Below are 9,611 nucleotides of genomic sequence, written 5' to 3' on the forward strand. Positions count from 1 at the left end.
ACGGGAAGGGGTAGGTGGTAGTGACCTTGAATGCCCTCTCGTGCATGACTGCCTGGAGAAGCCATGCGAAGTCTACCTCGAATCCGGCTATCATCGCCGCCATCAACACTGCTCGATCCCAGGTAACGATGTTGTCAGCAGCTGTGGGGGAGAGGCAGTGACGGACAAGCAGCCACAAGAACTTTGCTGTGAACGTGAGGTTGGCCTTCTTGATGGCCCCCTTCGGCTCAGTCACCCAATCGGCACCCTCTCCATCTACTGACAGGTGCAGGGCCATCCACCTCTTGGTGGTCTCTCTCAGTGCTGGCTCGCGCAAGAACTGTCCATCCTTTACTATCTGCCAGCGGTAGTCAAACTCGGCAGTGATGGGGGTCCGAGTAGCATCTGCACTCTCGCCGTATAGGAACCGGCGGATGGCTGGCAGGGAAATGTCAACCTGCACGCCCCGGACTCGAACCTGCTCCAATGGGGCCTGTTTAGCGGGAGCAGCCCGCCTGTCGATCTGTGATCGGAGAGTCGCTACATAGGACGCGTAGAACTCTCGGACCATCTCCTCGCTGTATCGTCCCAATGGACGTGCTGTCCACTCTAAGCGATGCCTGGTGAAGAGGTTATGAATCTCCGGCATCGTGGGAAGGCTCCCTGTGAGTACCCGCCGCTCCAGGGTGAGTGTGCGAGTCATTACTCCTTTATCGGTCAAGAACTTTGCGTCGGAGTAAACTTGAAACTGGCCGTCGACACACCACCGGTTTGGCTGGTCAGCGGCTGGGGTGGGGACCTGAACTGGTGCGCCGGATGTAGAGTCTGAACTGTCAGCCTCATCAGACGAGGCCGACGCTGCAGCAGTGGCGGGTGCGGGAACCTCAGCAGAGACTGAAGCTTCCTCGGACCAGGATACGCCTAAGGAGCCAGACGCTCCTTCCTCATTTGTGGCTGACCCAGAGGGTGTGCCGGTCAGTGTGCGCTCCTCATCAGACTGGGAGGCAGTGACTACGCCGGACGCCACCTTTTTGGGTGTGGCTCTGGGGGCACGTGCAGCACGGGAAGGGGCGGAAGTGCCTGGGGGCACGTACTCAGGGTCACGCTCATCATCAGAGCCGATGACCATGCGGGCAGACGGGGCGACAGACTTCGATCGCCCGCGTGCGTAGATGCGGTCTTGCTTGGGTGCCATAGTAGATAGTACCTGTAAAGGATCAATATTAGTATGAGTAGTGGCAAACAAGACAGGCAAAACCATACGAAATAAAACATTGAAAATAGTGTGTCATTGATATTGAAACTGTATCACACGACGGGCCAGATGACGGCTCGTCGTGGCTATGACGGACCGTCATGAGGTCCGTCGTGTTTTACTTAGTCTATGTATATATAAAGAACCCTGAAGGAGAGTCTCTGACTAGCATGACGGTATATGCAGGACGGACCGTCACAGGTACGACGGTCCGTCGTAGGTGTCCGTCGTAGGACACTTAAAAAAATATGGAGACCCTTAGCAGAGGGGTCTCTGACCATCATGACGGTCGTGCAGGACGGACCGTCGTGGGTATGACGGTCCGTCACATGTGTCCGTTGAAGGACACTTAGAAAAAGTGAGAGACCCTTAGAAACAGGGTCTCTGACAACCAGAACGGTTGTGCAGGACGGACCGTCGTGAAGACGACGGTCCGTCACATGTGTCCGTTGGGAAACACTTGGGAAAAAATGAGAGACCCTTAGAAACAGGGTCTCTGACAACCGGAACGGTTGTGCAGGACGGACCGTCGTGAAGACGACGGTCCGTCACATGTGTCCGTTAGGAAACACTTGGGAAAAAATGAGAGACCCTTAGAAACAGGGTCTCTGACAACCAGAACGGTTGTGCAGGACGGACCGTCGTGAAGACGACGGTCCGTCACATGTGTCCGTTGGGACAGGGTGCTAGGGCTTTTGGAACGGACCCTACGACGGTCCGTCGTGGGTACGACGGTCCGTCATCGGGGTCTCGTTCTGAATAACAGTGACAGAACTGGGGGTACCCCATGCATCCCCGATGAACCCACATGGTCTTGTAGTGTTTTGGACCTACATTTGTCTATCCCAACTACCTAGGAAACTAGCAATGCATAAGCACCCATGTGTAGGGTTGTCAACATGGCAAATTCGAACATTTTGAACCTAGGTTTAGACATAATCATATAAAGGAAACAACATACGACGATGAACTAAGCTAATACTAACTAATAAACAAAAATGCAAGATAAATGAGTAGAAATTAGAGACACATACCTTAGAATTGGAGAAAAACAAGTTGGGCAAGTACTCGGTGACCAAGAAGACACCCACAGCAGCAACTCCGACTAGTAGATGATAACTTTTAGGGCTTTGGAGAATTTTGGGGGAACAATGATCGAGGGGGAGAATATGGAAGTTGAAAAGAGAGGGAAGTGGGAGGAATAATGAATGAATGGGGTGAAATGAAGGGTTGGGGGGTTTAAACGGTCTAATTTTGAAAAAGACTCCAGCCGGGTCGGGTCGGGTACGACTCATTAATCACGCGACGATTCCCCGACGACGGTCCGTCGCAGTTGTGACGACCCGTCGTTGGTTCCGTCGTGTGTGCCCTAGTTTCAAAATAACAGAAAAACGTACCTGGTACGACGGATGCATACGACGGTCCGTCGCAGGCGCAACGGTCCGTCGATATATCCGTCAGTGACTGCTGCAGAGTAATTTTCTGCAGAATTTCCTGGTAATGTGCCTGCAAATTTAAAACCCCATTAGTAGAAAAATGCTACCATTACTAAAAAGACTATAAGTATTGGGTTGCCTCCCAACAAGCGCCTGATTTAATGTCGCGGCACGACTGGGGACACTTGATTACTCAGACTTCATCAAGATGGTATGCCTCTATCACTTCATTCGCCGATGCTTTATGCCCAAAATAGAGTTTTATTCGTTCTCTATTCACCTTAAACCGCACTCCCTCCTTGGTTTTTAACTCAACTGCTCCATGAGGGAATACTTGGGTAATCAAGTAAGGGCCAGTCCATTTGGACTTGAGCTTGCCCGGAAGACAAGGCACCCCAGAACTGTCTACAAGCACCAAATCCCCAACCATAAACTCTTGTTTTGCATTTTCCTGTTCAGTCTCCTTCTTCATCTTTTCTTTGTGGGATATGGCAGATACCGATTGGAGCTCACCACTCTGCCTCATGGTCCTACAAATGTTGAAGGTCGCTTCTTCATTATTCAACCGAAATGTCATCTGTCCCTTCTCCATATCAACTAAGGCTCTACCTGTGGCAAGGAATGGCCTCCCAAGAATAATAGGCACTTCGAAATCGACCTCACAATCAAGAATAACAAAATCAGCCGGAAAGATGAATGACTCCACTTTTACTAGCACATCATGGAGTATCCCTATAGGCCGTTTCACTGTCCGATCAGCCATCAGTAGCCGCATCGCAGTGGGTTTTGGATCCCCCAAACCCAACTTCTTGTAAATTGAGAGGGGCATGAGATTTATGCTTGCCCCCAGATCACATAATGCTTTCGCAAAATGTAATGACCCAACTGTACAAGGAATAGTGAACGCACCAGGATCTTCTTTCTTTTGTACGAGGGATCTTGTAGCAATAGCACTACAATGCTGCAGTCTATCATCATCCTCGAAAGTGACCGATCTTTTCTTGGTGACCAGATCTTTCATAAATTTGGCATAACCGGGTATTTGTTCTAGAGCTTCTACCAAAGGGACATTGATAGAAAGCTGCTTCAACATTGTTATGAAACGCCGGTATTTACCATCCTCGGTCTTCTTCACTAATCTTTGAGGGAAGGGTGGTGGTGGCCTAGGCATGGGAATTACCTTGATGGGTACTTCTGCATCTTTTCCATTACATTCCTCTGCTTCACCACTACCCTTTACCACCTTATCATTATCCTTTCTCACATTTTTCTCAGCAGATGGCATAGGTGGGTCAATGGTTTGCCTACCACCCCGAGTAGTAATTGCCATACAGTGCGCATCATTCTTTGGATTTTGGACAGTGTTGCTAGGAAGAGTGCCCGGTTGCCGTGTGTTCACTGTCGCAGATAATTGGGCCACTTGCAATTCGATCTGTTTAATCGAAATTGCATGTGTATCAACTTTTTGCCCAATACTAGCTAAATCACCCCTTAACTCTTTAATGTGCTCATCACTAGCATCGAACCTCCTCATCATTTTGTGCAACATATCCTCAACTCGCGCCATACTATCTCCACCATCCCTAGGAGTAACTTCACGATTTTGAGGAGGGACATAGGGCCCATTCCTGTCGTTTCTATTAGCATAGTTACCCCTGTTGAAGTTGTTGTCGCGGTTGTAGTTTCCATCTCGGACATAATGACCCTCACGATTGTAGTTACCATAGTTCCGACCTTGGTTCCCTTGACCTTGGCGCCAATTATCCTGATTTGAGCCTTGGGCGCTTGGTCGGAAACCCCCCATCTGTTCATTTACTGCATAGGAATCCTCCTCATAATAACACTCATCGTTTTGTGGCGGTGGTTTCGACAAGTAGTTGACTGCATTAATCTTTTCTGCACCCCCAGTGACATGTTTTAGTACCAACCCAAGCTCAGTTCTCATCTGAGCCATTTCTTCCCGAATCTCATCTGTGGCTGGGTTATGAGTGGACTGCACTGCGAAGGTGTTTCTCCCTGTATCAGACTTCCTAGTACTCCAAGCTTTGTTATTCCGGGAGATTTTTTCTAATTTTTCAGCGATCTCAGCATAAGGACATTCTCCATAAGATCCACCTGCTATAGTGTCCAATACCGCTTTGTTGTTATCATCTTGTCCCCTGTAGAAGTATTCTTTCAGTGACTCATCATCTATACGGTGATTTGGAACACTTCTCAAGAATGAGGTGAATCTATCCCAAGAACTACTAACTGACTCTCCTGGTAGTGCCACAAAGTTATTCACCCTGTCTTTGTGGTTTAGTTTCTTGGAGACCGGATAGTAGCGTGCTAAGAAGACATCCCTTAGTTGATTCCAAGTAAAGATGGAGTTGTATGGGAGCTCAGTGAACCAAATAGCAGCCTCTCCCGTCAGTGAGAGAGGAAACACTCTGAGCCCTATTACATCTAGATCCAAATCAGGCCTCCCCACACAACTTTTACACACTGCCCTTACCTTAGCTATATGGGCATGTGGATCCTCAGAAGGTAGCCCTGAAAACAAACCTCTGGCAGTGAGCATTTGCATCAGGCTACTAGTTACCACAAAAGTGTGGCCTGTGGGTAGAGGAGGCAAAACCAGTGGCCCATCCGAGTCTGCTATGTCATCATAGCCTCTGTAGTATGCTTGGGGCCGTGGAGCGGGATTCTGTCCCCTCTGTTGATGTTCACCCGGAGCATCGGGTAACATCTGACCATGAACATCAACCGGAGCTGGGATGTTCTGGTTCGGATCCTCATCATTTATTCCCAAATTACGATTCATATTGCGCAGTGTACGCTCTAACTCGTGATCGTAGGGAAACAGCGGTTCTCTTCCTCTCCGTGTATTTGGCATACAAGGAGGATAGTTCTGAAAAGAAATCAAAAACAATAAAACAAAGTAAAATCAAGAAAATATCAACTAAACTATAGTAATAAGTTCAAGTTAATCTAAAAGCTATATTCCCCGGCAGCGGCGCCAAAATTTGATACGCTCAAACTTACTTCTCAAATAAGAAGTAAAGCGGTCGTGTCAAGTAAATAACCCAACTAGTGAGGTTGGGATCGTTCCCACGAGGAAAATAGTCTAGACTTAACTTTAACTTGTTATTACTATTGCTCGGTTGATAACTTCCTTAGAAAGTAAAAACATAAAAATGTAAAAAGGGGGGTTTGTATTTCCTAATAAGTAAAAAGAATTAACTAAATTGAAAGAGACACTTAATGAGTTTGAAAGTTGGGTTTTAATCAGTTAATCAAAGTAACTAGGGTTTACGTGTTCCCCACAGGTTCATAACTTGATAATTCTAACTATAACAATTCTTTCCTAGTATCTTGCATGCAAAGTGATAAGTTATGTATTTCTAAATCCTTGGTCCGGCATCTAGAAAATCTCACTCCGCACCTTGGTCCGGCTACGTGTGTTGCTTTCCTAACCCTTATCTTTACCTCATATTAAGCATCGTATTCGATATTTGACTAAGTTATTACCTCGTACCAATCAATACTAGCCTATTAGATAGTATACACTAAATCTATGTTAATAATTCTTTTCCTATTATCTACCTCCTTGGTCCGGCAAGTAGCATTAAGGCGAGTTCTAACGTTGGCCATCCGTTAAAAAGACTTCTAAGCGAAAGAATTATTAATACATGCAAGACACTATTCTAGAATTGTTATTTTAGTTAGGGTTTATCTCATTATTTGCCTATGGTTCCCACAACCCTAGTTATGGAGTTTAGTTACTCATAGCCATAAACACAATATTCAAATATATTAAATAAGAATTCATGTACTTACTTCAATGAGAAAGAATAAAATCCAAAAGGTTGCTTGATTAATCACCAAAAATCACTTGCAAGAATTCTCAAAGTAATCAATAATCTCACGAAAAGTCTAATGATTATCAAGAATCTCACAATACAATGTTCACCAATACGGAGTTTTAACAATCTAAGAGTCTAACTATCAGGTGTCTAACCTCAAAAACGAGGTTTTTCGAACTATTTATAAAAAAACAAAAACCTAATTAAACAAGAATTCTAATTGCTGGAAATCTGCCAAAACGCGGCTGGGTCGACGGACCTCGCGACGGACCGTCGTGGTCACAACGGACCGTCGTGGACTCCGTCGTCCCATACTTGGTGCAATTCTTCTGCTGCTTTCTTCATTCCCCTCGACGGCAGGTATGACGGACCGTCATAGGCACAACGGTCCGTCGAGGGTCTTCGTTCCAAAATACTTCAACTCTCGGAATTTGGGTACTGGGATCACTTCTCTGAACTTCACGACGAACCTGCAGGACGGACCGTCATAGCCATGACGGACCGTCACAAGCTTCGTAATCCCACACTTGGTCAGACTTCCCCATCTTCCTTCAGCAGCTGCACTACGTTGCCACCTACGGACCGTCACAAGCACGACGGACCGTCATAAGCTCCGTAGGTGGTCTCTTCTGCATTTTTTCGCTCAAAATCTCCGCATTCAGCCTTGGACAGATTTCCTGCAAAACAAAGAGAAACTTATATCAAAATTAGCACAAAAAGGCTTTCGGACACACTAAACTTAAGGAAAAAGTATTAATTATACAGTGAAACCACGGTATATCATGTAACAGTTCAGAATGGGGAAGAATCGTCTTTGGTAGTGGAGGTTAAGGAAAAGCAAGACATTGACCTAATCTTGCTTGAAGTTAAGGGTGCAGTCCATAATCAGAGAGTGGAGGTTTTTTCCCAAGGGGGAGATGGTGTACTTCGCTACCAGGGTAGATTGTGTTTTCCTAACGTTGGCGAGTTGAGACATCATATTCTTGCATAAACCCATAACTCTAGGTATTTTATTCATCCAGGTGCTACTAGGATGTACCGTGATCTGCGGGAAGTCTATTGGTGGAATGACATGAAGCGGGATATGACAGACTTTGTGAGTAAGTGCCCCAATTGCCAACAAGTCAAGGTAGAACATCAGAAATCAGGAGGTACGACTCAAGAGATCGACATTCCTACTTGGAAAGGGGAAGTGATCTATATGGATTTCATCACAAGGTTACCGCGTACTGCAGACCGCATGACTTTATTTGGGTGATAGTTGATAGGATGACCAAGTCTTCTCGCTTTTTGGCGGTGAAGACTACATATTCGGCAGAGGATTATGCCAATCTTTACATTAATGATATTGTGAGATTACATGGAGTTTCTTTGTCTATCATCTCAGATAGAGGTCCTCAGTTTACCTCTCATTTCTTGAAGTAATTTCAGAAGGGTCTTGGTACTCAAATTAACCTTAGCACAGCATTTCATCCGCAGACGGATGGATAGGCAGAGCGTACCATTCAGACCCTATAGGATATGTTGAGGGCTTGTGTGATCGATTTCAAAGGTAGTTGGGATGATCACCTTCCTCTTATTTAGTTTGCCTACAACAACAGCTACCATTCCAGCATCCGGATGGCCCCTTATGAGGCTTTATATGGGCGTAGAAGTAGATCTCTTGTTGGTTAGTTTGAAGTAAGTGAAGCAGCTTTGATAGGGCCAGACTCAGTCCCTTATGCTATGGAGAAAGTGCAACTCATTAGAGATAGACTTAAGACAGCCCAAAGTCGTCAGAAATCTTATGAAAATGTAAGGAGAAGGGAACTATAGTTCCAAGTTGATGATTGAGTTTTTCTTAAAGTCTCACCTATGAAAGGGGTGATGAGATTTGGAAAGAAAGGGAAGCTCAGTCCTAGATATGTAGGCCTTTACAAGATCTTGAAAAGCGTTGGCAAGGTGTCATATGAGTTAGAGTTGCCAGCAGAATTAGCAGCGGTGCATCCGGTCTTCCACATCTCACTCTTGAAGAAGTGTGTAGGTAATCCAGCCTCTGTAGTGCCATTAGATAGTGTGGTTGTGAAAGATAGTCTTTCTGATGAGGATGTACCAATTGAGATTCTTGACCGTCAGGTCAGAAGGTTGAGAAACAAAGAAGTCGCTTCAGTCAAGGTTTTGTGGAGGAGTCAGTCCGTAGAGGGAGATACTTGGGAAGCAGAAGCAGCCATGAAAGCAAAGTATCCTCACCTCTTTCCTTCCGATTCCACTACAGCTTGAGGTAATAGTTCCTCTTCAGTTGTCAAGTCATTCATGAGTAAATTTAGTTTAGAATCATGTTCCCTCAGTTTGTACTTGCATTTTCAGCGTATTTTCATGTTATCGGAACTCAAATCAGTCAGAAACTCAGTTCTCAGTGTTAAGTAGTAGGATTTGTAGCTCTGTCCCTCTATCCGGCTAGTTTATTCTTCATTCGAGGACGAATGTTCCCAAGGGGGTATAATGTAACACCCTGTAGCCAAAACAGACCAAAAACCAGTTTTACAGAAAAATCTGCAGGTGCAACCAACGGTGGCATCGACGGACCGTAGCCTGACCCACGGTCCATCCCGCACAACCATCGATGGGATTAGAAACTCTCAAAAATTTCAGCCCAAAAAAATTGGTTAAGTCATGGACGACGGACGGACTTACGGTTCGTAGGTCAGATGACGGTCCGTATTCCGTGACCGTCGATCAATCTCCCTTCACCCATGCTCTGACAAGATCTATGGATGACCAGTACGGTCCGTAGGTCTGACCGTACGTGGAAAATTTGTAGACAGTTAAGGGGAAATGTAGTTGGGTCAACTTCAAATGGTCATAACTGTTAGAACAAAATAAATTAGGTGTCCCATGACCTACCCACAGATATAAAATTGAATTATATTTCCATAGCCACCGACCATGCTAAAATCAAACCTTTGAGTAAATATTTATGCCCATTTTAGTAAAGGCCTGTCGAATAGGCCCAGTCGATGGACCCAATGACGGGGCGTCGGTCAGACGGACCGTCAGTCCTGGCCGTCGTTTGGTCCGACAACAACTTTCTCAGGGGTCTTTTTGATCTTTTCCACT

General features: G+C 45.8%; 1 pseudogene; it reads right to left on the reverse strand.

Annotated features, from left to right (window-relative positions):
- Positions 1-588: 588 nt before the first annotated feature.
- LOC114077551 lies at positions 589-1,174 on the reverse strand (annotated as a pseudogene).
- Between the last annotated feature and the right edge of the window lie 8,437 nt (positions 1,175-9,611).

The sequence above is a fragment of the Solanum pennellii genome, chromosome 6, assembly GCF_001406875.1.
Source record: "Solanum pennellii chromosome 6, SPENNV200".
NCBI lineage: Eukaryota > Viridiplantae > Streptophyta > Magnoliopsida > Solanales > Solanaceae > Solanum > Solanum pennellii.